This window comes from Rhineura floridana, chromosome 3, assembly GCF_030035675.1.
Source record: "Rhineura floridana isolate rRhiFlo1 chromosome 3, rRhiFlo1.hap2, whole genome shotgun sequence".
NCBI lineage: Eukaryota > Metazoa > Chordata > Lepidosauria > Squamata > Rhineuridae > Rhineura > Rhineura floridana.
The window spans coordinates 84255075-84280822 of record NC_084482.1 but is presented as its reverse complement, the minus strand read 5'-3'; the positions used below and the strand labels follow the sequence as shown (position 1 = coordinate 84280822).

The 25748-nt window shown below is 43.4% G+C and overlaps 1 protein-coding gene across 13 annotated transcripts in view; it reads right to left on the bottom strand.

Moving 5' to 3' along the window:
• LOC133380132 (teneurin-2) overlaps positions 1 to 25748 on the bottom strand; it is a 995941-nt gene that overhangs the window by 173645 nt on the left and 796548 nt on the right. The window lies entirely within an intron of this gene.

Genomic DNA, 25748 nt, shown 5'->3' with positions numbered 1-25748 from the left:
TTCTGTACACAGCTTAGATATTTTTATATATATTAAGTGGTAAAGAAATGGCTTAAATAAAATAAATAAATAAAATACATTAGGCAAAAGCATACATAATAATTAATATATTAGTCCAGTGGTTCCCAGCCTGGGGGCCATGAAGTAATCCGGGGGACACAAACAGTAAAGAAATGAATTATTTATTATTATTTTTAAAAAAGTCTTCACTCCCTGGATGCTGTCTGCCCCTTGCTGCCGCTGCAGACAACACTTCCCCTTGTTACAAAAGTGAGGAGAGGACATTTGCTGAAGCACCAGAGCATCTTTCAGGCATGCCAAGGGCAGGCATCTGCCTATAAAACACGTGGGAGACACCAAAGGAGGCTGAGGGTAGAGCAACAAGGAAGAAGAGGGGATTACTGTGGACGACTCCTGTCTCCTTGCACAGCCGTTGCTACTGCTGCCCTTACTGAGATCGGGAGGAGAAGGCTTTTCGTGAAGCAAAAATAAGCAAGGCATGTGCTGGTAGAGGAGAGCAGATAAGGATAGTGTGAGCAGAGTAAGCACTGTGATAAAAAAAAAATCCCATGTGAAGTGGCTCTGAAGGCCCAGTACATGGCCTGTATATATTTGGAAAAATAAATATTTCAACTGGAATATTTAGATAAATATTCTGGATTTTTCATTCAGTAATTAACAGTATGATACTAAGTTCTGAGGTAAAACATATATATCTATGACCAAAATTGCAAACCACTGTTTCCCCCATGGGTGGCTTCCAGATTTTTTAAAATGTAACCTGCTCCTATTTACCTCCAGTAGTGGCAGCTCCACTGCAACCAAACTTCATCTCAACAGTTAAAATATCTGTTATTTTGTCTCCAGCAATACTGTGTAATTAACTCACTCAGATTGGTGCTGGACACCACAGGGTATAAAATAACACAGAAAACAACATTGTTGGAACATTAATAGTTGGCTAGTGCAGTGAATACACTTAGCAGAATAGCAAAATCAGCTCTGTCATTTCAGCAGTTAGATCAGCAGCTTAATCAATCCTATTTCGTTTTCTTTTTCAGGGTTTCATACAAGTTCCAGAATTGGTAGGAAAAATCAATATAGCCCATGTAGAAACCCAACCATAGGAAATAAATACTCTGATTTAGGTTAGGAAGTTATTTACAAATATCTCCAGGATGTTGCTCTTTTAAGTCCTGGATAAAACACAGGGTGAATGGCTGTACGCTGATTGCCTTTTTAAAGTAGACTAGAAAAGAAAATTGATATTCCTATTGAAAATGTGTTCTGTCTGTTTCTTATAACAAAAAGGTATTGCTGATTCGCAGTAAAGTCTGCATATCTAACAGGCTGATAGAAATAACATTCTTCTCACACAACTGGGTGCAAGCTGTTGGGCTGTGACCCATAGGCATTACTGTTTCTAGTAGTTTTCCATAAAGCCTGCAAGTTTGGAGAAGTAACACTGTTATGTCTTTGCTGGCTTGAGAGCAAACACTCCAAGGCCAGCCGTTGTCATGGTAACGTGAGATAGCAACTGGGAAAGTTCTCACAGAGTTTGTAAGTTGTGTCCTTCTGTATCATGCCTCTGAAATGAGAGGTTGTGTTCTGTGTTTACCTTTGGAGAGAGATGGACCAGAAGGGGGGGGGTGAATGAAGCAACTCTACATGTATTTACTCTTAAGCCTGTTGGCCTTAATGTCTTTGAATAAAAGACTCTTAACCTGATCTAATGCATCTGAGAAGTTTCTTGAGCAACTTAACTCCAACGTAACGTATGCTGTTTCACGCAACACCGCCACGTCAACAAAATTAAGCACACCTAAAATCCCACTAAATTAATGGTACAATCCTAGACATACTTACTTAGAAGACTTATTTAACTCAGAGGGACTTACTTATGAGTAAACTTGCACAGCATTATGCTACTAAGGCCAATCCAAAAACCGGCTGCTGACCAGTGGGGTCATCATAGCATCAACAGTCCTGCCGTGCAAGAAGGCCAGGGCAAGAGGAGGGAAGGATGATTGAAGTGCCTCCCATGTTTTGGGGCCTTTGGTAGATTGCTGCCAGGGATTTCACCAGTGACACTTCTGCCCACCTGTTGGGCAGGCAGAAGAGGAAGCTCTGTACTGGAGGCCATGTTAGTCAGCACAACTGGGCACAGGGACATCTCTGCGCAATCCACACCCCCCCCGAAGCCTGGTCTAACGGGATTTTGATTGCTCTGCAAACTTACTTTGTATTGAGCCTAATATAATTCACTAATAGGAAAAAAAACACATTGCGGTTAAAGAATATACCTATAGCAAACAGATATTTCTATCAAACTTTAAAAAGCAGGGAAATTGGGCAGCTATACTGAATGCACTAGGGGAGCAGGAGACCTGACCTCCTCTCTGAGATATTGTACTGCCCTACAAATTGGTCAAAATGCAAACATAATTTGGGTTGGTGTTTCACAGTCCTGTGTAGCTTGGAAGAATTTGGTAACATGTGCCTCTGAGCATATGGTGAGTGGTGGCAACACCTGCCATCTCCAAAGATGGAGAATTATATTTTTGTATGTTTGCTGGTGTTCTTGCTTTGCTTCTTTCCTGTGTTACTACTGTTTCCACAGACAATCTAACCTATTTCTCTCATTATTCATACTAGAAATCTGTGTCAAATTTGTTTTTTTATTAATTTCAAAGCCTTTTTATTGGCCAGTGTCATATGATGGTGACAACAGCCGTTTGTATTTCAAACTGGAGGTTATGTTCTATTTCTATTTTGGGTGCGTTAATAGTAGAATCTGAAACTGCAGTTTGATGTAAAATCAGACTGATTACAATACGTTGCTACTTCAGCAATGACTCCAGCTGTTAGAAAAAACAAACCTGGCCTGCCCAAGATGCATGTTTTCAGCCCGCTATGCTTAAAACACCTCACTTAAGGAAGGGTGGGCATGGTCAATTAAAAACATCTAGCACACCTAGAAATTTGCTACAATATATTTCACCTCCCACTGTTTTATCTTGTGCAGATTGAGACACTCCTGATGTCCACTGGAGACTATTATGCAGAATAGTCATTGCCATTATTCCACAATTGTTTTTGAATTTTTTTTAGTGTAATACAAAGTGTTGCTTTGTTGTTGTTATGTCCCTTCAAGTCAATTATGACTTATGTTGACCCTATGAATCAGCGACCTCCAAGAGCATCTGTCATGAACCACCCTGTTCACATCTTGTAAGTTCAGATCTGTGGCTTCCTTTATGGAATCAATCCATCTTTCCTTTGGCCTTCCTCTTTTTCTACTCCCTTCTGTTTTTCCAAGCATCATTGTGTTTTCTAGTGAATTATGTCTTTTCATGATATGTCCAAAGTATGATAACCTCAGTTTCATCATTTTAGCTTCTATTGATAGTTCTGGTTTCATTTGTTTTAACACCCAATTATTTGTCTTTTTCACGGTCCATGGTATGCATAAATCTCTCCTCCAACACCACATTTCAAATGAGTTGATTTTTCTCTTATCTGCTTTTTTCACTGTCCAACTTTCACATCCATATGTAGAGATCGGGAATACCATGATCTGAATTATCCTGACTTTAGTGTTCAGTGATACATCTTTGCATTTGAGGAACTTTTCTAGCTCTCTCATAGCTGCCCTCTCCAGTCCTAGGCTTCTTTTGATTTCTTGACTATTGTCTCCATTTTGGTTAATGTCTATGCCAAGGTACTGATAATCCTTGACAAATTCAATGTCCTCGTTGTCAACTGTAAAGTTACATAAATCTTCTGTTGTCCTTACTTTAGTCTTCTTGACATTCAGCTGTAGTCCTGCTTTTATGCTTTCCTCTTTAACTTTCATCAGCATTTGTTTCAAATCATTACTGGTTTCTACTAAGAGTATGGTATTGTCTGCATATCTTAAATTATTGATGTTTCTACCTCCAATTTTCACACCTCCATCTTGGTCCAATCCTGCTTTCTGTATAATATGTTCTGCGTATAGAATAAACAAATAAGCTGATAAAATACACCCCTGTCTCACACCCTTTCCGAATGGGAACCAATTGGTTCCACCATGTTCTGTCCTTATAGTAGCCTCTTGTCCAGAGTATAGGTTGCACATCAGGACAATTAGATGCTGTGGCACTCAGATTTCTTTTAAAGCACTCCATACAAAGTGTTGCTGTACTTCACATATTCACAGAAACAGAAGCAAAAGAAAATTATTCACTAAAATTGTAAAGTATATCAAACATATTTAATCTGACTATCTGAACTCTATCATTTGTCTTAATATCGTTGCTTGCTCCTTACTACAACAAGATCAGCACAGCACATGTCTTGTTTGTGTTATTTGGGCTGATTACAGGTGTTGCCACCACTCACCATATGCTCAGAGGCACGTTACCAAATTCTTCCAAGCTACACAGGAACTGGAATGGACTGTGAAAGATCAACTCAAATTGTCTTTGCATTTTGACAAATGTGTAGGGTAGTACCATGTCTCAGAGAGGAGTTCTGGTCTCCTGCTCCCCTGGAGCATTCACTGTAGCTGCCCAATTTTCCTGCTTATTAAAGTTTGATAGAAATATCTGTTGGCTATAGGTAAGTTCTTAAACCATGAGGTTTTTTTTGCCTATTAGTGAATTTCTCTGTTTTTTAATCCAGGATGTACGACATGGGATCCTGTGCAAGTTTGCTGAGAATGGATTGATCATTTGCATGCTTATTGAGTTCAATGACATTTACTCCTCTGCAATCATGCTTAGCATAGCTGAAACTGACCACGGGGGGGGGGAGAAGATTGAGGGAGGGCTGGAGAACACAGGGAAGGAGGAAGAGAGGAAGAAGGGAGGAGGAGGGGAGAGGAGAGGGGAAGGAGGGGAGAAGGGAAGGGGAAGGGAAGAAGAGAGAGGGAAGGAGAGGATAGAGAGGGAGGGGAAAGGCAGATCTGATCATTTGCATGCATGTGGAGTTCAATGGGATTTTTTTTCCCTTTTAGATAAACTTGCCATTCAAGAATTTCTCTGAGGTAAAAAGTGCTTGGGAAGACAGATGAAGAAGAAATAAATTGTGGTTGGGGGAAGTGTTCTCTATTATTATTATTTATTGCGATCAAAGACCAGTTCATACAGAATGTACAACAAGTGAGAAATGGAAAAAAAAGTAAAATAATGTAACTCCTGTACATAATAAAACCAAGCAAAACACAATAGATTTCCTTGTGAAGTATAAAAATATTAAACATTAAAATTAAGAAAATATTATTTAATCATTACTCTCTGACAATCAATAGCAGCTGCAAGGAAGTTTGCCACTTTCATTGTGACCCAGGGGTTCCGGTCAGACAACAAGTACTCTAGATAAAATAAGTCAGATCTGCTGGGAGTTTTTGTTAGAATCGGAGTAATAAAAATAGCTCTAAGATCATGATAAAAAGAGCAATAGAATAGCACATGGGCAATTGTCTCCACCACTCCTGAGCCACAAGGGCACAGACACTCTTGGCTGGGTGCTCTCTTATATCTGCCTTCCAGACAAGTGGAAGGTAAAACATTGAACTTGGTTAGAGTAAAAGCTTTCCCATATTTAGGGATAGTCAATTTTATTAAATAAGTTGTAGGTGAAAATGCCACCATATTATCTCTAAAATCTGGGTAAAGTATGGCCAACTCTAAATGTTCTTGGAGTTCCCATGTCCCAGATACACTGTTTTATAACTGCTTTGGCCTTAGTATATCCTAAAGCCAATATAGCATCGGGGGGAAAACCCAGCCTCTGCAATTTCACCATTAGAATCCTCCTCCATTTTGATTGGAAGTTGTCAATGAGTGTCAGTGGGGCTAGACCCACTAGACAACATCTTCAGCCAATAATTCACCTTGACAATCCATGCACAGGCCTCTATAGAAATTTGCCTTGCCTCTAAGCGAAGGATTATATTAGATGCACAGCTCTATTTGCTATAAACATATTAACTGTGAGCCATGTAACATATGGGCTATGATCTTAGCTACAAACACCTGAATGGCTGAGGATACATGTTGGCCCCCTCTGGTAAAAAAGGAGAGGAGTCTCATTGCATTCCTCTGAGCATTCATGGTGGCATTATTTATTTGAACATTCCAGGAGCCGGATGAATTAAAGATTACTCCCAGGTACCTACAGGATATACTGTTTGATTGTGTGTTCATTTCTCTGCAATCTGTGCTTAATTCTCTTCTTAGGGAAAACCAATACCTTGGTCTTAGTATCGCTGATAGACAGCAGTTCATTTTTGCAATAGCAGTGCCTCAGGACTATGTACATCAAGAATAGATGGACTGCATCATCTGCATGAAGCAGAATAGACACGGATCTAGATGACAATTTAGGAGGATGAAGACTGGCATCTGTTAGACCAAGGAAATAATGTAAAAGTTAAACAGGGTAGGAGCCAGGATACAACCCTGTTTAACTCCATTGAAAGTTGAAATGGGACCAGACAGGTGGCCAACTTGGTTGCATTTTATTGTAAACGTTTCTGTGGAGACTATGAATAAGTGTTAGTAGTCACCTGTCAATAGTGGAAGCCTCAAATTTTCCCCCTTGGTATCAGGTAGAAAGCTGACTTAAAATCTATAAGGCTGCATAAAGGGTTCCTCCAGGTCATGATGTATATTTTTCTGCCAAATGTTGAAGAGTGAGACCCTGGTCGACTGTAGAACACCCTGCCCTAAAGCCAGCCTGTTCATCTTCAAGTATGTTTTCCTACCCCATCCAATTTAGTAACTTCTCATGAAGATGTCTGGTTTATAGCTTGCTGATGATACTCAGTAAACTAATTGGTCTATAACTGGCAGGATTCAATGTTTTTCCTTTTCTTATATATTGGAATGATTATAGTCAGCCCCCAGTCATCTGGAATTTATTTATTTATTTATTTTATTTTATTTCATTTTTAAACCGCCCATAGCGAATAGCTCTCTGGGTGGTGTACAAAAGATTAAAAGTACAGAAATACAAAATATCACAATAAATAAACTGAAACAAAGAGATTTAAAATTGTAACATTAAACGCTTTAAAATGCCTGGGAGCATAGCCAGGTCTTAACCTGGCGCCGAAAAGATAGAAGCGTCGGCACCAGGCGTATTTCTTCGGGGAGGCTATTCCACAATTCGGGGGCCACTACAGAAAAGGCCCTAGATCGAGTAACTGTCCTCCGGGCTTCCCGATGGGTTGGTACCCGGAGGAGGGCCTTAGACGCTGAGCGAAGTGACTGGGTCGGTTCATAGCGGGAGAGGCGTTCCACAAGATACTGCGGTCCCATGCCATGTAAGGCTTTATAGGTCAAAACCAGCACCTTGAATCTGGCTCGGAAGCAAATAGGTAGCCAGTGCAAATGGGCCAGAACAGGTGTTATATGCGCTGACCGGCTGGTCCTCGTCAGCAGTCTGGCTGCTGCGTTTTGCACTAGCTGAAGCTTCTGAACTGTCTTCAAGGGCAGCCCTACGTAGAGCGCATTACAGTAATCCAACCTAGAAGTTACCAGAGCATGAACAACTGAGGTGAGGTCATCCCTGTCCAGATAGGGGCGTAGCTGGGCTACCAACCGAAGGTGGTAGAATGCATTCCTTGCCAACGTGGCCACTTGCGCCTCCAGAGACAAGGAAGGATCGAAAAGAACCCCAAGACTACGAACCTGTTCCTTCAAGGGGAGTGTAACCCCATCTAGAACAGGGTAAGCATCCACCATCTGGGCAGGGAAGGCATTCACCAACAGTGTCTCAGTCTTGTCTGGATTGAGTCTCAGTTTATTAGCTCTCATCCAGTCCATTATTGCGGTCAGGCAGTGATTCAGCACATCCACAGACTCACCTGTAGAAGATGAAAAGGAGAAATAGAGCTGCGTGTCATCAGCGTACTGGTGGCAATGCACTCCAAAACTCCTGATGACCGCACCCAGAGGCTGCATGTAGATGTTAAAAAGCATGGGGGACAAAACCGACCCCTGAGGGACTCCACAATGGAGAGTCCAAGGAGTTGAGCAATGTTCCCCAAGTACTACCTTCTGGTGACGATCCGCCAAGTAGGAGCGGAACCACTGCCAAGCAGTGCCTCCAACTCCCAACTCCGCGAGTCTCCCCAGAAGGATACCATGGTCGATGGTATCAAACGCCGCTGAGAGATCAAGGAGAATCAACAGAGTCACACTCCCTCTGTCCCTCTCCCGACAAAGGTCATCATACAGGGCGACCAAGGCTGTTTCAGTGCCAAAACCAGGCCTAAAACCGGATTGAAACGGATCCAGATAATCGGTCTCATCCAAGAGCACCTGGAGCTGACGGGCAACCACCCGCTCCAGAACCTTGCCCCAAAAGGGGACATTCGCCACCGGTCTATAGTTGTTCAGGTCATCTGGGTCTAAGGAAGGTTTCTTTAAGAGAGGTCTTACTACTGCCTCCTTGAGGCTACTAGGGACTACTCCCTCACTCAAGGAGGCATCCTTGGCCCAGCCAGTGGTAGTAGTCCTGCTAGCCTTCACTAGCCAAGATGGACAAGGATCTAGAGCAGACGTCGCCCGCACCAATCCAAGTACCTTGTCCACTTCCTCAAGCTGCACCAACTGAAACTCATCCAATAATGAAAGACAAGACCGTGTTCTGGACACTTCAATGGATTCGTCTGTCATAACATCGGAGTCTAGGTCCCTACGGATGCATGCGATTTTATTTTGGAAGTGCCCTGCGATGTTGTTACAGCGAGCTTCAGATGTTTCAATAGTATCTCGAGGACCAGAATGTAAGAGTCCTCGTACAACCCTAAAAAGCTCTGCAGGGTGGAATGCATGCTGAATGGTCAATACAAGTGAATAAAGTTGCTAAAGCTGGAGCCCACCATTCTACATTTGACTTCAAAATTTCAGCAGAGATATTATCAGGCCTGGGGGCTTTACCCAAGTTAAGTTTTGAAATAAGACTAGTAATTTCAGAGAGAAAGAGACAGGTGGTCACTCTGGAAATTATTTATATTAGTCCTTGTTGAATGTTGACAGGTTTGTTTCGGCGCATATATGTTACTGAAATGTGATTCCCAGATATTAGCAGATATATGATAATCCATGCTAATGACTGAATTAGGCCAGCCTCTTGAATCCACTCTCCAAAAGGTTACTGAGTCATTTGCCCTAGAGGCCTTAATTAGGCTGGGCCTGCTTCTTTTTTCCTTTCATTAGGGTTTTATATTGCCTCTTTAATATGAACCATTCTGAAGGGAAAGTTGTCAGATTCAGTTCCCTATATGATCTATATTTTTCATTTAGGGAGTTTTTCATGGAATACACTCATAATCAAACCAATGTTTGGACTTAGAGGGAAGACGTCTGGCCACAATTTTATTTTTCAAGAAATTTTGTATGGACATAAACAATACCTGGTATAAATCTAAGACTGATCCAGGAGAGATCACTGATAGCATAGCATTACAGCCGCTAAAACTTCTCTCTGAATTTAGTAGTTCAGTAAGAGCTTTCCCTAACTTGGTTGATCACTTGACACTCTTACATATAAAACTGATTCTAGCCCGCTTGCATTGGCTGCCTGTATATTTCCGAGCTCGATTCAAGGTGCTGGTTTTAACCTATAAAGCCTTACACTGCTTAGGACCACAATAGCCTCTCCCGACACGAACCCACCCATACACTATGCTCAACATCCAAGGCCCTCCTCCAGGTGCCTACTCAGAGGGAAGCTTGGAGTCTGGCAACAAGGGAGAGGGCTGTTATCTTTTTGGCACCAGGTCAAGACTTTCCTCTTCTCCCAGGCATTTTAGCATGTGTTTTTAAATTGTTTTAAAAAAATGTGTTCTTAAATTTGTATATTTGTTTTTAATGTTTTTAATTTTTGTAAACTGCCCAGAGAGCTTCGGCTATGGGGTGGTATACAAATGCAATAAATAAATAAATAAATAAATAAATAAATAAATGGCGGGTAATACCTGCTCCTCCTCCAATTCAAGCAAGCATTCATGGAAGTGAGAATACAAGGAAGCATCATTCTGTCCTGTTCTGGCATTGAAATCTCCAGCTACAATCGCATGAGCATTAGGATACAAATCTATCATGTTGTTTATATACTTTTCTAATTTAACCCAAGTCTCTTTGATCAGTTGTTTTTGTCTCCGTGGAGGCAAATAAATGTTAATTATCAACAAACAAATTATTCTAAACTTGATGATCAAAAAGATAAAAGACGGAGCAGGAGGTCTGGTCTGTTAATGGAGATGCAGATGCTGGTAGAAATCAACACACCCAGACCTCCTTTGGGTTGTCCTCCCGTGGAGCCCAAAACGGCTTCAAAGGAACATACAAGAAAGTTGTTCAAAATCAAAGCCTCCCTGACCCAAGCCTGTTGTATCATATTTATTTATTTATTTTATTATACTTGTATACTGCCCCATAGCTGAAGCTCTCTGGGCGGTTTACAGTAACTACAAACATTAAAACAAATACAATTTAAAACAGATCTTATAAAAACAAATTAAAACACAATTTTAAAATTTAAACAGTATAAAACACATGCTAAAATGCCTGGGAGAAGAGGAAAGTCTTGACCAGGAGCCGAAAAGATTACATTGTTGGCGCCAGGTGCACCTTGTCAAGATAATCATTCCATAATTTGGGGGCCACCACTGAGAAAGCCCTCTCCCTTGTTGCCAGACTCCAAGCTTCCCTCCGAGTAGGCACCCGGAGGAGGGTGTTAGATGTTGAGTGTAGTGTACGGGTGGGCTCATATTGGGAGAGGTGTTCCATCAGCTATTGTGGTCCTAAGCCGTGTAAGGCTTTACAGATTAAAACCAGCACCTTGAATCGAGCTTGGAAACATACAGGCAGCCAATGCAAGTGGAGCAGAATCGGTTTTATATGTTTGAACCGTCTGGTTCCTGTTACCTATCTGGCCGCTGCATTTTGCACAAGCTGCAGCTTCCGAACCGTCTTCAAAGGCAGCCCCACGTAGAGCGCATTGCAGTAATCTAACTTGGAGGTTACCAGAGCATGGACAACTGAAGCCAGGTTATTCCTGCCTAGATAGGGGTGTAGCTGGGCCACCAACCGAAGTTGGTAGAAGGCACTCCGTGCCACCGAGGCTACCTGAGCCTCAAGTGACAGAGATGGTTCTAGGAGAACCCCCAAGCTACGAACCTGCTCCTTCAGGGTGAGTGCAACCCCATCCAGGACAGGTTGGACATCCACCATCTGGTCAGAAGAACCACCCACTAGCAGCATCTCAATCTTGTCTGGATTGAGCCTCAGTTTATTAGCCCTCATCCAGTCCATTGTCGCAGCCAGGCACCGGTTCAGCACATTGACCGCCTCACCTGAAGAAGATGAAAAAGAGAAATAGAGCTGCGTGTCATCAGCATACTGATGGCAACGCACTCCAAAGCTCCAGATGACCGCACCCAACGGTTTCATGTAGATATTGAACAGCATGCGGAACAGAACTTACCCCTGCGGAACCCCCCCACTGGAGAGTCCAGGGTGCCAAGCAATGTTCCCCAAACACCACCTTCTGGAGCCGACCCACCAAGTAGAAGCGGAACCACCGCCATGCAGTACCTCCCACTCCCAACTCAGCCAGTCTCCCCAGAAGGATGCCATGGTCGACGGTATTGAAAGCCGCTGAGAGTTCAAGGAGAATCAACAGAGTCACACTCCCCTTGTCTCTCTCCCAACAGAGGTCATCATACACCAAGGCTGTTTCCATGCCAAAACCAGGCCTGAAACCCAATTGAAATGGATCCAGATAATCAGTCACATCCAAAAGTGTCTGGAGCTGGCCTGCCACCACTCATTCAAGGACCTTTCCCAGGAATGGAACATTTGCTACCGGCCTATAGTTATTAAGATTTTCTGGGTCCAGGGAGGGTCTCTTCAGGAGTGGTCTCACTACTGCCTCTTTCAGGCAGCCAGGGACCACCCCCTCTTGCAGAGAGGCATTAATCACTTCCCTGGCCCAGCCAGCTGTTCTATCCCTGCTAACTTTTATTAGCCAAGAAGGGCAAGGATCCAGCACAAAAGTGGTGGCACGAACCTGTCCAAGCATCTTGTCAATGTCCTCAAGCTGTACCAACTGAAAATCATCCAAGAAACCCGGACAAGGCTGTGCTCTGGGATCCCAGGGAATGAAGTAACTATTGCTTTAATATCCCATGCAAGTAAAGTAATGCTCAAAATTCTACAACAAAGGCTCTTACTGTATATGGAGTGAGAAATGCCAGACGTCCAAGCTGGATTTAGAAAGGGAAGAGGCACCAGAGAATGTATTGCAAACATATGTTGGATAATGGAATGGACCAAGGAATTTCAGAAGGAAATCACTCTGTGCTTTATAGATTACAGCAAAGCCTTTGATTGTGTAGATCATGAAAAACTATGGAATGCTTTAAAAGGAATGCAGATGCCACAGCATCTGATTGTCCTGATGTGCAATCTATACTCTGGACAAGAGGCTACTGTAAGGACAGAATATGGAGAAACCGATTGGTTCTCAGTCGGAAAGGGTGTGAGACAGGGGTGCATTTTATCACCCTACTTGTTTAATCTATATGCAGAACATATCATACGGAAAGAGGGATTGGACCAAGATGAAGGTGTGAAAAGTGGAGGGAGAAATATCAATAATTTAAGATATGCAGATGATACCATACTCTTAGCAGAAACTAGTAATGATTTGAAACAAATGCTGATGAAACTTCAAGAGGAAAGCACAAAAGCAGGACTACAGCTGAACGTCAAAAAGACTAAAGTAATGACAACAGAAGATTTATGTAACTTTAACATGGACAATGAGGACATTGAACTTGTCAAGGATTATCAATATCTTGGCACAGTCATCAACCAAAATGGAGACAATAGTCAAGAAATCAGAAGGCTAGGACTGGGGAGGACAGCTATGAGAGAACTAGAAAATGTTCTCAAATGCAAAGATGTATCACTGAACACTAAAGTCAGGATCATTGAGACCATGGTATTCCCAATCTCTATGTACGGATGTGAAAGTTGGACAGTTAAAAAAGCGGATAAGAGAAAAATCAACTCTTTTGAAATGTGGTGTTGGAGGAGAGCTTTATGCATACCATGGATTGCAAAAAAGACCAATAATTGGGCATTAGAACAAATTAAACCAGAACTATCACTAGAAGCTAAAATGATGAAACTGTGGTTATCATACTTTGGACACATCATGAGAAGACAGATTCACTAGAAAAGACAATAATGCTGGGAAAAACAGAAGGGAGTAGAAAAAGAGGAAGGCCAAACAAGAGATGAATTGATTCCATAAAGGAAGCCACAGATCTGAACTTACAAGATGTGAACAGGGTGGTTCATGACAGATGGTATTCGAGGTCGCTGATTCAAGTTGTAATCGACTTGAAGGCACATAACAATAACGTTTAGAATTGACATATTTACAGCCTATGCATTTACAAGGTGGCCAGAGTTCAGAGGAGAACATTTTGGCAAAATTTGGATAAGGCTGGAAAGAGACATACTGGTAAAATGTGAAAAATTAAAGAAGGCACGGAAAATTATGTGGGAAATGGGAGAAAGAAGTCAGTCGTCAAAGAGGCTGTAGGTGGGGAAGGGTAGGGCTGGTGTGATAATGTAAGGAGATGGAAGATATCGGAAGGAAGTGGGGAAGGCAACTTTGAACTGATAGAGATAGATGAGCTATAGTCCCCCCACCTCCAGTTATGAGATCATGTGTTCCATCTAACAGTAAGATGGCAGAGCTGTCAAATGATGGTCTCTTTTAAGACCTGTCAATTCCTGCTCCAAGGCACTTGGGGACCTCTGAATTTATGATACACTACTTGTGAATGTATGAATTAATTACTTAAAGTTCCCAATCAATATTACAAGTCTAGTAATCATTATATATTTCTAATAATAAAATAAGGACCCTGCTCCTATAGGTTTGAGTGTGAGTGCAGTTGTATGCAGCAGCTCTGGCAAAGGCGGGAATTCCGGGAATCATTCCAGGCATCTTTAGGAAAGGGATTGAAAATAAAACTACCAATATCACAATGCCTTTACAGAAATCTGTGGTGTGATGACACTTGGAATACTGCATATAGTTCTGGTCACTGTATATAAAAAAGGATATCCAAGTTTTTCTGGAGTCTGGATCTTAATCCTCTGTTTAATACACAGTTCAGTTTTATTTGTGATAATATAGTTTTGCTTGGTTTTCATCTAGTTGTCAGGATTTTTTTGTTGAATGTTATGGTTGCATTTCACTGATTTTTAATTGTTGTCATGGAAACTGCTTAGATCTTTTACATTAAGCCATTATTTTTTAATATAATAAAATAAAATATTGCAGAGCTGGAAAAGGTGTAGAAAAAGGTGTATCAGTCTCACAGTATGTTATGTACCCAGTAGATCCCCTCAATAGAAAACTGAAAGATTCAATTGTGCCAATTTTACTTAATCAGATGGCCTAAGATATAGAGACAGCCACTTGAGTAGATAGGTTTAAAAAGGATTAAACAAATTCACAAAGAATAGCTATATGATTCTTTGATGTTAAAAAGCAGTATGGAGTAGAGCTGGTGCTTTCATGCTCCACTTGTGGGCTTCCTAAGGACATCAAAATGGCCACTGTCACAAACAGGTTACAGGACAAAATGGAACTCTGGTCTGCTCCAGAATGGCTTCTTTATGTGCCTAACAGGACAGGGCTACTACAGTACTACAATAACTGTATATTCAGGGGAAAAATAAGGATCCTGAGAGTGCACATATGCAGAGATACAATAGAAATAGCAAAACATGGAACTAGTTGCCTAAGACTTCAAGATGCCACATTGCTATTGAACATACACACAGTGGACAGCAGATTTTTCCCCACATCATCAAAACACAAAAAGTCCATAGGTCCAATTTGGGTTTCCTTGGCACCCTCCTTCTACCACTAGTGATAGCACTGGGACTGGACCTGAGCCCCAACACCTAATGGTGCTGGCCCTCTTCTTGCTGACCTATGGTTAACCGCATAAGTACTGTTATGGCACTTCTTTTGTTCCATTAGGGAGGAGCTGAACCAAACTTTTCTAGTCTTCATGTGGGAAAGGTTTTTTAGTCACAGAAACTGTCACTGTTGCAAATATATACTGACTGTCCCTTGTACTAAAGCCAGGTGTGTCTGGGAGGACTGCCTTGGCAATTAGGACACTGTTTCATTATAATCTAAACACAGATTGAGCCCAAATGTCATATGTTCTCCAAAACAAAGGGAGATGTTATATTGATTGGACTGAGTACAGAAACCTAAATCTCTATTGTAGAAACTTTGTTGATTTAGCAGAAGGTGGTATTTGTAATGTTTATCTAGTCATATACTTTTTCTCACTTTCTTATAGATTGGACTGAAGCGGCTACAAATACGTAAGTGCAGAAATTTGATACCTCTCCTCCCCATCCACTTTTTCAGAATTGCTTGCTTTTGTCATAGATAGTGCCTTTCCCTCTTTCTTATCTTCCAATTTTACTCCATCTCATCTAGACATTGTTTCTGCTTTTTAATGCTATTATTGTAATCACTTTAAGGAAATCAGTAAGAAAAAGAAATCTTCAACACAAAGAGCATTCTAATGGGACAAAACTATCCAGCAGTGCTGGAAGGCAACACAATGCTCTGCTGGGCATGGATTTGTTGATTACTGACTTAGCTACAAAAGTAGAGGAAATGCAAGCAATATTTTTGAGCAGTTGTGACTCTCTTCCTGTCCTCCAACCACCTCCCCCATGAACGAAGTACGTTTCTAGGATTCCTAAAAGACAAATGTTTTAATATAATAAATTCAAAACATTATCTAAAAGAGTGACATTACTCTACACAGTTAGATTAGTGGTAAATACTAATAGTCATAGTCTAACGTATAATTTAATTATTTTGGCATATCTAGGGATTTAGGAATTGGGCCAAAAATAAAAGCAGTTTTTTATGTGCTTTTGCTGCAGAGATATTAAATTACAGTATCAAATATGATATGTTTTGAAAGTGTGCTGTTCTAAAAATACTATTTGTTGTTATGTGCCTTCAGGTCGATTATGACTTATGGCGACCCTATGAATCAGTGACCTCCAAGAGCACCTGTCATTTTGGTTGATGACTGTGCCGAGGTATTGATAATCCTTGACAAGTTCAATGTCCTTGTTGTCAACGTTTAATTTGTTCTAACGCCCAATTATTTGTCTTTTTTGCAGTACACGGTATGCGCAAAGCTCCAACACCACATTTCAAATGAGTTGATTTTTCTCTTATCCGCTTTTTTCACTGTCCAACTTTCACATCCATACATAGAAATCGGGAATACCATGGTCTCAATGATCCTGACTTTGTGTTCAGTGATACATCTTTACATTTGAGGACCTCTTCTAGTTCTCTCGCAGCTGCCCTCCCCAGTCCTAGTCTTCTTCTGATTTCTTGACTATTGTCTCCATTTTGGTTGATGACTGTGCCGAGGTACTGATAATCCTTGATAAGTTCAATGTCCTTGTTGTCAACGTTAAAGTTACATAAATCTTCTGTTGTCATTACTTTAGTCTTTTTGAAGTTCAGCCGTTGTCCTTCCGCCGACGGCTAAAGACTTTTTTCTTCCAGCAGGCCTTTGGAACTTAAGGCTTTAAGGGTAGTGATTGAAGAGGGTGCTGTATGTTATTGTTTTACTTGTATGCTCTTAAACTGGGTTGCAGTATTTTAAGTGTATGGCTAATTGGTTTTAATATATTAATAGTTTAATTATGTTTTAATGCTGATTTTTATACGTTTATATGTTTTATGTGTTTGTATGTTCTTAATGATATGTACTTACTTTTATCTGGAAGCCGCTTTGAGTTCCAGTTTGGAAAAAGGGTGGGGTATAAATAATAATAATAATAATAATAATAATAATAATAATAATAATAATAATAATAATAATAATAATAGTCCTGCTTTTGTGCTTTCCTCTTTAACTTTCATCAGCATTCTTTTCACATCATTACTGGTTTCTGGTAATAGTATGGTATAGTCTATAAATTATTGATATTTCTCCCTCCAATTTTCACACCTCCTTCATCTTGGTCCAATTCTGCTTTCCGTACGATATGTTCTATGTACAGATTAAACAAACAGGGTGATAAAATACACCCGTCTCACACCTTTTCCGATTGGAAACCAATCGGTTTATCCATATTCTGTCCTTATAAATATAAAAATACTATACATGTGAGTAAAGTCTCAGTTTAACCTCTTCATTGACAGGTAGGGTCAAATGCACCCCGACAGTGCTGAAACAAACTGACAAAACTCTTGTATCAAGTCTTCCACAACTCCTCATTTCAGGAGTATTCAGCTATGAGGTATTCTAGTGTGCACACACACAAACAGACACACACAGACACCACTATATTGATTTTTTTTAAAAAAAACTTATGGCTCTTGAGGTCAATTCTACTCCTCTTGGAATGACTAAGAAAACAAAAACCATGCACATAAAGGAGTTAGACGTCAAAGTGATTCCATAAAATTTTATTTAATGTAATTAGTTACTTGTCATGTCTACAGATGTTTCGCTCAGAATCTATTTCATGCGAGCAAGGAGCACAGAGGGTGAAAAAATAGTATTTTATTTTTATAATAGACAAATCACTCACTTCCCTTAACATCACTGCAAATGGTATCAAGGGTCAATAGTATCCCACTATTTAGTTAGTTAAAAAAGTGCCTTTACTAAACTAAATGTTTAAACATTTTTTCCCATTGTTTAAACCTTTCTTGTGACCCAGCAAGACAGTTTTTTCATCACAGCTATCATGTTGCATGAAACTTCCTAATCTGTCTTTTGAGATTACTGACACCCCAATTGCAGCTGCGCATATTTGCAAGCAAAACGCTTCCACACCTCAGCAGGTGACCAGGCTTAAGGGTTATTCACAGACAAGGACTTTTAGATAGCTGTTTTTCTGTTCATAGAACAATCTTTGCAAAATATGTTGCTGAAGGTTGCCCTCATCACTTTTGGGACACAATGTAACTGGATCTCCTTCAAAAGAATCAATGAAGTCATCAAATTTGGCAATTGGCTTCAACACTGAACTACCAATATGGGAGATAAACTTGCTACTGTGTAAGACATGCAAGATGTGTTTATCTACACTCTCCCACAATTCTTCTTGCCATATAAGAATGTCTGAGATTATGAACAGTAAATCCCATTCAAAGGAGATGTCCAGTGAAGTAACGTATTTATAATGAAGACATATATGTGTGGAAGAAATAAAGTGCCCCAACAGACTGAAATTTAGGCCAAACGGTGGTTGAGCAAACAACACATTTAAGGGCGTTATGTATCTAGAACAACTGGCCAGTGGATTAGCTAAGAAAAAAGTTAACCCTGGCTGACACACTGAAAACAAACAAGAGATCCTTGCCCACAAATCCACGGGTGGCAAAAAAGGATTTTTGGTTTTCACGATTTGATACTTATGTAGGTTATGTGCCCAAGAAAGTGAGGACAGTGGTTCTCCTATCTTCAATGCATAATGATGCAGCAATCGCAGACTAGAATATCAACCCTGAAATAATTGTTTTTGTTGCAATGAAACTAAAGGTCGAATGTATACTTCTGATGAGATGGTTTCCACACACACTGTCAATGCATGATCAAACAGTGGCCATTTTTCATATATAGTCTACACTGCCTGCTTAAATGTTTATATTGTTTGGGAGCTTAACAACTACAATGGTGTGAACATTCCAAAATGTGTGTCTTCCCAGTAGGCCTAGGACTAAAGTTGAGTCTAAACGCACAGCCAGCTTGCTTAGAAAATTGAAAGAGGCAGGCTCAAAACTGGTAGGGCCTGTTACTGCTGCAACGATAAAAGGGCAGGGTGGGGCTGCCCTTATAACTGTATTGATGGCACAATGTTTTTTAATGTTAAAAAACTGTTGGTTAGTTAGATCCTACCATTCATATAGGGTTTTGTACTTTACATTGTGGGATACTGTTGACCCAGATGTTTCGGTGGAAAAGAGAAGGTCTCAACTAAGGCATGGGTTTTTTTTCTTGCAAATGGTGTCATGCTTAATCACTTCAAGGTATTTTATTTTTATGGATTTCTTGGGTAATATTTGGCCCCGATACTAGATTGGTATAGTCAATTTTTCTATTGAGAGAGGATTAAAGGTTCCCCCCAGATGCTCTTCCATATTAAAATATGTATTTAATGTTTTATTTTCATGGCTGCTAAACATAGTTTGTAAAATGAGAAACAGTATCAAACCTGTTGGCACAGGAGTGAAATGTTTTTGCTATATTTGTTAAAGGGTTTTACATAAATAGGACCTTCTAATATAATAGCCCTGATCCATCCCTGTGCAGTAAGTTTATTGTGCATAATTACTGTTTAAAATCCTGGCTTTGTACAAAGCTGTTAACTATAGTTTCCTGGTTCCAACAAAACAGGGAACTATTGTTAATGAAATACTTCTTGATTTGTTTGCCAGCTCACACAAAGAGAGGGGCAAAGAGGCTATATGCATAACCATAAGGCTTGATTATATTTTGGCTTATAAACATTCCTATCCATGCCCTAAACTCAGCTTCAAGCCTTGCTTTGAAATCATTAGCTACAGTTTCCCAATGCAGACAAAACTACAGTTAATTCAAGGCTTTCTAGTTTGTTTGCTTGCTTGCATGAAGGAGTGAAGGGGCTGCATATGTGGCCACAAGGTTTATTAAGCTGAGACATGGTTTTCCAAACACACCTAACTTAGGTGTATAGTTGCTGACTGGGCATGAAAGTTATGTATGATCATTTGGATTTACACCTTTTTTTGCTGGAATGGAACAAATGTGTCCTGCAGACAGATATAAATCTCTACACCACAGAAATAAGCAGAGTTCAAGGTGTTAAAAAATGGAAATTTTACTCACCGTGAATTTCTATTTGTAGATAGTGCTGGAGGACATTCCTCAGTAGGGATGACTCCTCCTACGGGTCTCTAAGCTTCTTTGTAGCCTCTCCTGTGGGAGGAGTCGTCCCTCTCTCCAGACCGAACTGACAGAGCCAGGAACCCTCCTCAGGCCCCATATCCACATCTTCCCAGACGTCCCTAGAGTGGAAGCCTATACCAGGAGAAGCTGAAGAAAAGCGAGAGACCAACACGGAACCAACGTGCTGGAAGACAGGTCACACATGAAGGGAAACACACAATACTAAACAACGTGTGCAAATGTAAGGCGCTGGCAGAAGCCCCAACTCCCCCACTCACCCTCCCGCTCCAGAAGGTTGAAGCAGAGGAATGAGAGGTGGGTGGAATGTCCTCCAGCACTATCTACAAATAGAAATTCACGGTGAGTAAAATTTCCATTTTTGCTAGATAGTGCTGGAGGACATTCCTCAGTAGGGATATGACAGAGCAGTGTACTAGGACTCCGGGTGGGATTCCTCTAGCTAGGAGGCAACACCTTCTGGAGCACCTTCCTGCCAAATGCAGCATCGGCTGATGAGAATGAGTCCATTTTATAGTGCCTGATAAAAGTGTGTGGAGAAGCCCATGTAGCCGCGCTACAGATATCCATTATGGGGAACCCCCCCTAAATGCTGCTGAAGCCACTGCCCCCCTAATTGAGTGTGCTGTGATACCCAATGGAGGTTCCCTAACCAGAACTTCATATGCATGTGCTATAGCCGCTCTGAGCCAGCGTGAGATAGAGTAGGTTGTTACCTTACACCCCTTTGATTTCCCAGAGAAGGCCACAAAGAGGGCCTCAGACCTCCTGAACTCTAAGGTACGATCCAGGTAGAAACGAAGAGCCCTCCTCACATCAAGTGAGTGCCACCTACGTTCCTGGGCACAGGAGGGAGCGGGGCAGAATGGAGAACCACTTCCTGCGACCTATGGAAAACAGAATTGATTTTAGGTAGGAATGCCGGGTCTGGTCGGAGGACCACCTTGTCCTGGTGGAACACGTACAGTTGAGGGTCCAAAGATAATGCCCCCAACTCGGAAACTCTGCGTGCTGATGTATTGGAAACCAGAAAAACTGTTTTGAATGTCAAGAGGTTCAGAGAGCAGGTAGCCATCTGTTCAAATGGCGGTCCTGTCAATGCCGTCAGCACCCAGGTAAGGTTCCAGTTTGGAAACCTGTGAATCATTTATGGGGAAACCAGCGTCACCCCTCTTAAAAAAAAACATTTAGGGAATGGGTTGGAGGAAAGCGGGGGCCCCCCCAGGCATAACAAAATGCTACTGAGAGCTGCAGCTTGTCTCTTGATTGTGGCCGCGCTCAGACCCTTATCTAGGCCCGACTGGAGGAACCCTAGGGGACCCCTGATGTCACGAGACCAAGGTTCCACTGTATTTGCAGAGCACCAGGACAAGAAAACCTTCCATGTGGACGAGTAAACCCGGTTCGTGGACTGTCTACGCGACACCAGTAGCGTGTCGAGCACTTTCCCCTTAAAGCCCTTACCGCTCAACCACAACCGCTCAGTCTCCAAGCTGTTAGCCGGAACAGCTCTGGTCGAGGATGGCAGACTGGTCCCTGAATCAGAAGATCCGTTCGAGAGGGTACCTGCCAGGGTGTCTTGACTGACATGTTCAGTAGGTCCAGAAACCAGGGACGTCGAGGCCAATGGGGTGTCACTATAATAAATTCCGCCTTCAATGTCCAAACCTGCTGGATCGTGCATTGTATCAGCCCAAACAGAGGAAAGGCGTACAGGAGGCCTTGTGGCCACGGTGTGACTAGTGCGTTTGTGCCCTGAGCCTGGTGACACGGATTTCTTGTGAAGAACCTGTCTAGCTGTGTGTTTGCGGGTGTGGCAAAGAGATCCACTACTGGTTCTCCCCACCTGCGCACCATCTCTTGGAACACTTCTGGGTTCAGTTGCCATTCTGCCTCGATGGCTGTCCTGCTGAGCCAGTCGGCTACAAAGTTGTTTGTGCCCGTCAGGTGTTTGGCCTTCAGAGGCAAGATGCCTCTACATCCATTTGAACAGGCGCTCCGCCTCGAGCATTAGGCCCTTCGATCTTGTGCCCCCTTGTCTGTGGACATAAGATTTCGCCAATGAGTTGTCGGTGCGTATGAGGAGATGCTTCCCCTTGATCTCTGGGGCGAAGACCTGTAGCCCCAGTCTGATGGCCCGTAACTCCAGTATATTTATATTGAGCTCCGCCTCCATTGCAGACCATGTCCCCAGGGCTACATTGTGGTCCAGGTGAGCCCCCCATCCGTACAAGCTCGCATCTGAGGTCATGATTATGCGTGGAGGATCTTCCAGGCTGACTCCGTGGGCCAACCTCTGAGGTTCCAGCCACCACCGGAGCTCTGTCCGTACTGCTGGAGGCGTGGAGACCGAGCGTCTGTGTCGTAGGAGAATTGCCTCCTGGTAGGGCAGAAGGATCTGTTGTAGAGCTCTTGAGTGAAACTGGGCCCACTGAACTAGGTCGTATGCCGACACCATGGACCCCAAAAGCCGAGCTAGCCTCATCAGGTCCAATGCTGGTGCAGCAACTGCTTCCTGAAGTAACAGCTGAAGTCTCAAAACCCTATCTTCGGTGAGCCTCATGCGGAAAAGTTGCATGTCCAGGATCACCCCCAAGAGCGGAATAGTTTGGGATGGGGTCAGCATGCTCTGCTCCAAGTTCACTATGAAGCCCAGCCCTTGGAGCCATGATACAGTGAGATGGGTACCTGTGTGTGACTGGTCCCAGGATGGTGCTCTCACCAAGATGTCGTCCAGATAGGGATGCATGCATATCTCCATCGTTCTGAGATGTGCCACCAGAACCCCCAGTACCTTGGTGAAAACCCTTGGTGCTGAGGAAAGGCCGAACGGCAAGGCCCTGTACTGGAAGTGTCTGTTGTCGTATGAAAACCGGAGAAAGCGCCTGTGTTGTCTGCAGATTGGAATGTGTAGATACACCTCGGAGAGGTCCACAGAGGTCAGCCAATCCCCTTTTCTTAGGGCTGCAGTCATGGAGCGAAGGGTTTCCATTTTGAATATACCCCTGATTTCCTCTCTGAGGGAACTACTGGCTCTATTGCCCGGATGTTCAGCAGGTGCTGAATAGCTTCCAGGTAGCACAGGTGCTTCTCCGGCCTTCGAGACCTTGGGGTGGGTCGAAACCGGTCGTGTGGAATGCGAAGAAACTCTAAGGCATATCCCATGGACACCGTGTCCAGCACCCATTTGTCTGAGGTGATGACTCTCCAGCGGGGGGCAAACTCTAGAAGCCTTGCTCCCACTCCGTGAGAGGCCTCTGGCAACCCCCAGTCAGGAGGAGAAGCCCTTTTGGACTCCCTTCTGGTTCCTCCCTGAGGAGAATGGGGTGCCTCCCGGTTTAGTGGAGGAAGCGTGTCCACCCCCTTTGTTTTGTCTGCCCCAGCGAAGCCTGTTGGAAGGCTGACTGCGAAATCTAGAGAGCTGTTTTGAGGAACAAAAAAAAAACTGGTTCTGCCTGCCCTTCTGTTCCTCTCTTCTGGCCATAGGGAGTGCTTTCTTTTTGTCCCTAGTTTCCACCAGGTGGGCCTCTAGAGGCTCCCCAAACAGCTTAGAACCTGAAAAAGGTAGGGCAGTGAGGCAGGTCTGTGACTCTGAGCCCACAGCCCACTGCCTGAGCCAAATGTTACGCCATGCCACAGTGGAGGCAGCCATAGAGCGCGCTGCAAACTGTAGGGCATCCATGGATGCATCGGCTGACAGGGCCGAGGCGTACGCCATTTTCTTTAACCCATCCTTTACAAATTTTGGGACATCGTCCCATGCCCCAAACTCTTCAGCCCACATAAAAACCGCTCTGGAGAAAACTGAGGAAGTGGCTGCGGCTCTGAAGCCGACTGCATCTGCCTCAAAGCTCCTGCGAAGAGCCCCTTCGACTCGCTTGTCGCACTGGTCCTTAGGCCCCCCCTCCCCTTCTGTTGGGATCACTGCAGAGCTAGCAAGAGCAGCAATAGGCGGGTCCACTGTGGGAAAACACAGTCTTGCCATGATCCTGTCGGCAAAGACGTAATGTTTCTTTGCCTACTTGGCAGGTGGCTTTGGTTTGCATGGTGATGACCATTCAGCATCCCACACGTCATCAACCGCCTGGGGAAAGGGAACTGAAACCTGCTTAGTGTCCATGGAGGGGAAGGCCTTTTTTGCACCTGCCGAGGCTGACTGAGTGGGTGCATCGCCTCCCGCCTCAGCCTCTGGCAGTTGTAGCACTCTGCGGGCCTTGGAAAGGAGCGGCTGAAAAACCTCTGGAGCAAAGAGTCTGGGTTGCATCTGGGTGACTTCTATTTCCTCACCCGAAAGCTCCCCCTCTTCCCTGTCCTGCTCAAGTAGTTCTTCAGAATCTGATAGTACCACCTGTGGCACAGGAGCCTGCCTGGGCGACTGTGCCTGTGCCTGCCGATCCCGAACCATTGAGGATGAGGGACCTGCATGAGTCTGTGGGGAGGAACGCCTTGCTACCCCCCAACGCGTTATGACCCAGGTGCTCCTTGTCACCCCTGGGTGCATCCTTAGCTGGCTCACTGTGTAAAATGTAGGAGGGTGGGGGCGAGCCCCCCCACCTCATGTCTTGATTGGAAAGGGAAGAGGACCTGGAGTGGCTGTCTCTTAAAGATGAGCTGCCATGCCTGTCCTGCCTGCTGGAGCCTGTGGAGGAGGATAACCGCCTCCGCTTTCCCCTGTGGGGACGCTTCCTCAAATGTTTGCGCTTCTTACTTTTACGTGCATGTGAGAGAGAGCCACTGACTTCAGAAGCAATGAGCTCTTTAACCCAGGTCATAAATTTGGGAAACAGAGTGGGGGGGGGGAAACATCCATACCTTCATCTAGGAGATTCATCCCCCCGCTGTCTACGCTCTGGGACGGAGAGAAGACTAAGTGCTGTGAGTCCTCTAGGTCCCTTGCCTCCCCCACGTGGCAGGGCTCTTGGCGGGAAGGTGGAGAGGAAGCGGGTGAGGCCATAATATGGCGGCCCTGACTCCCTGACGCTGAGGGAAAAGCGCGGGAATCACTTTACAGGCAAGCTGCGTTAGCGGGCACCGCTCAACCCCCTGCTGAGACGTTCTCCCACAACAAGGCAAGCCTTTGGTGAAGTGGGGGGGAGCAAGGAGCCGCGATCCCGCTGAACGCGAGGGTTGCAGAAACGCGGCTCCGCGGAGCGAGGCGACAGACTCCCGTCTGGGCGGCTGCTGCTCTGCTGGTATGCTGCAGCTAGCCGCGCTCCACCCTTCTTCGGCCTCCTTTCCGACGCCTGTGAACCCAGCTGGGTTCAGCCTAGCCTCACAAACCCCAGCGCCACGGAGTGAAGGTAGGGAAGGAGAAGGAAACAGGCAGGGAGGAATAAAACCAACGACCGCAGGCAGGGCCGGTCTGGAGAGAGGGACGACTCCTCCCACAGGAGAGGCTACAAAGAAGCTTAGAGACCCTGCCTGTCACGACCAGTAGGAGGAGTCATCCCTACTGAGGAATGTCCTCCAGCACTATCTAGCAAATGTCACATTCAAACATGCTTCAATAACAGATCATAGACAGAAAATTTCCTTGTAAAATTGAAATATGCTTAAGATTTTACTCTGTGTTAGCATATTTTTTGTTGGTGCTTAGCTGTGTTGTAATTTCTATTCTTCTTTATAACAATTTTGTTCTATTGTTTGGTTATAACCTTATCCATGATTGTAATCACTTAATAAGTACATCAGAGACCTGCATTATCAC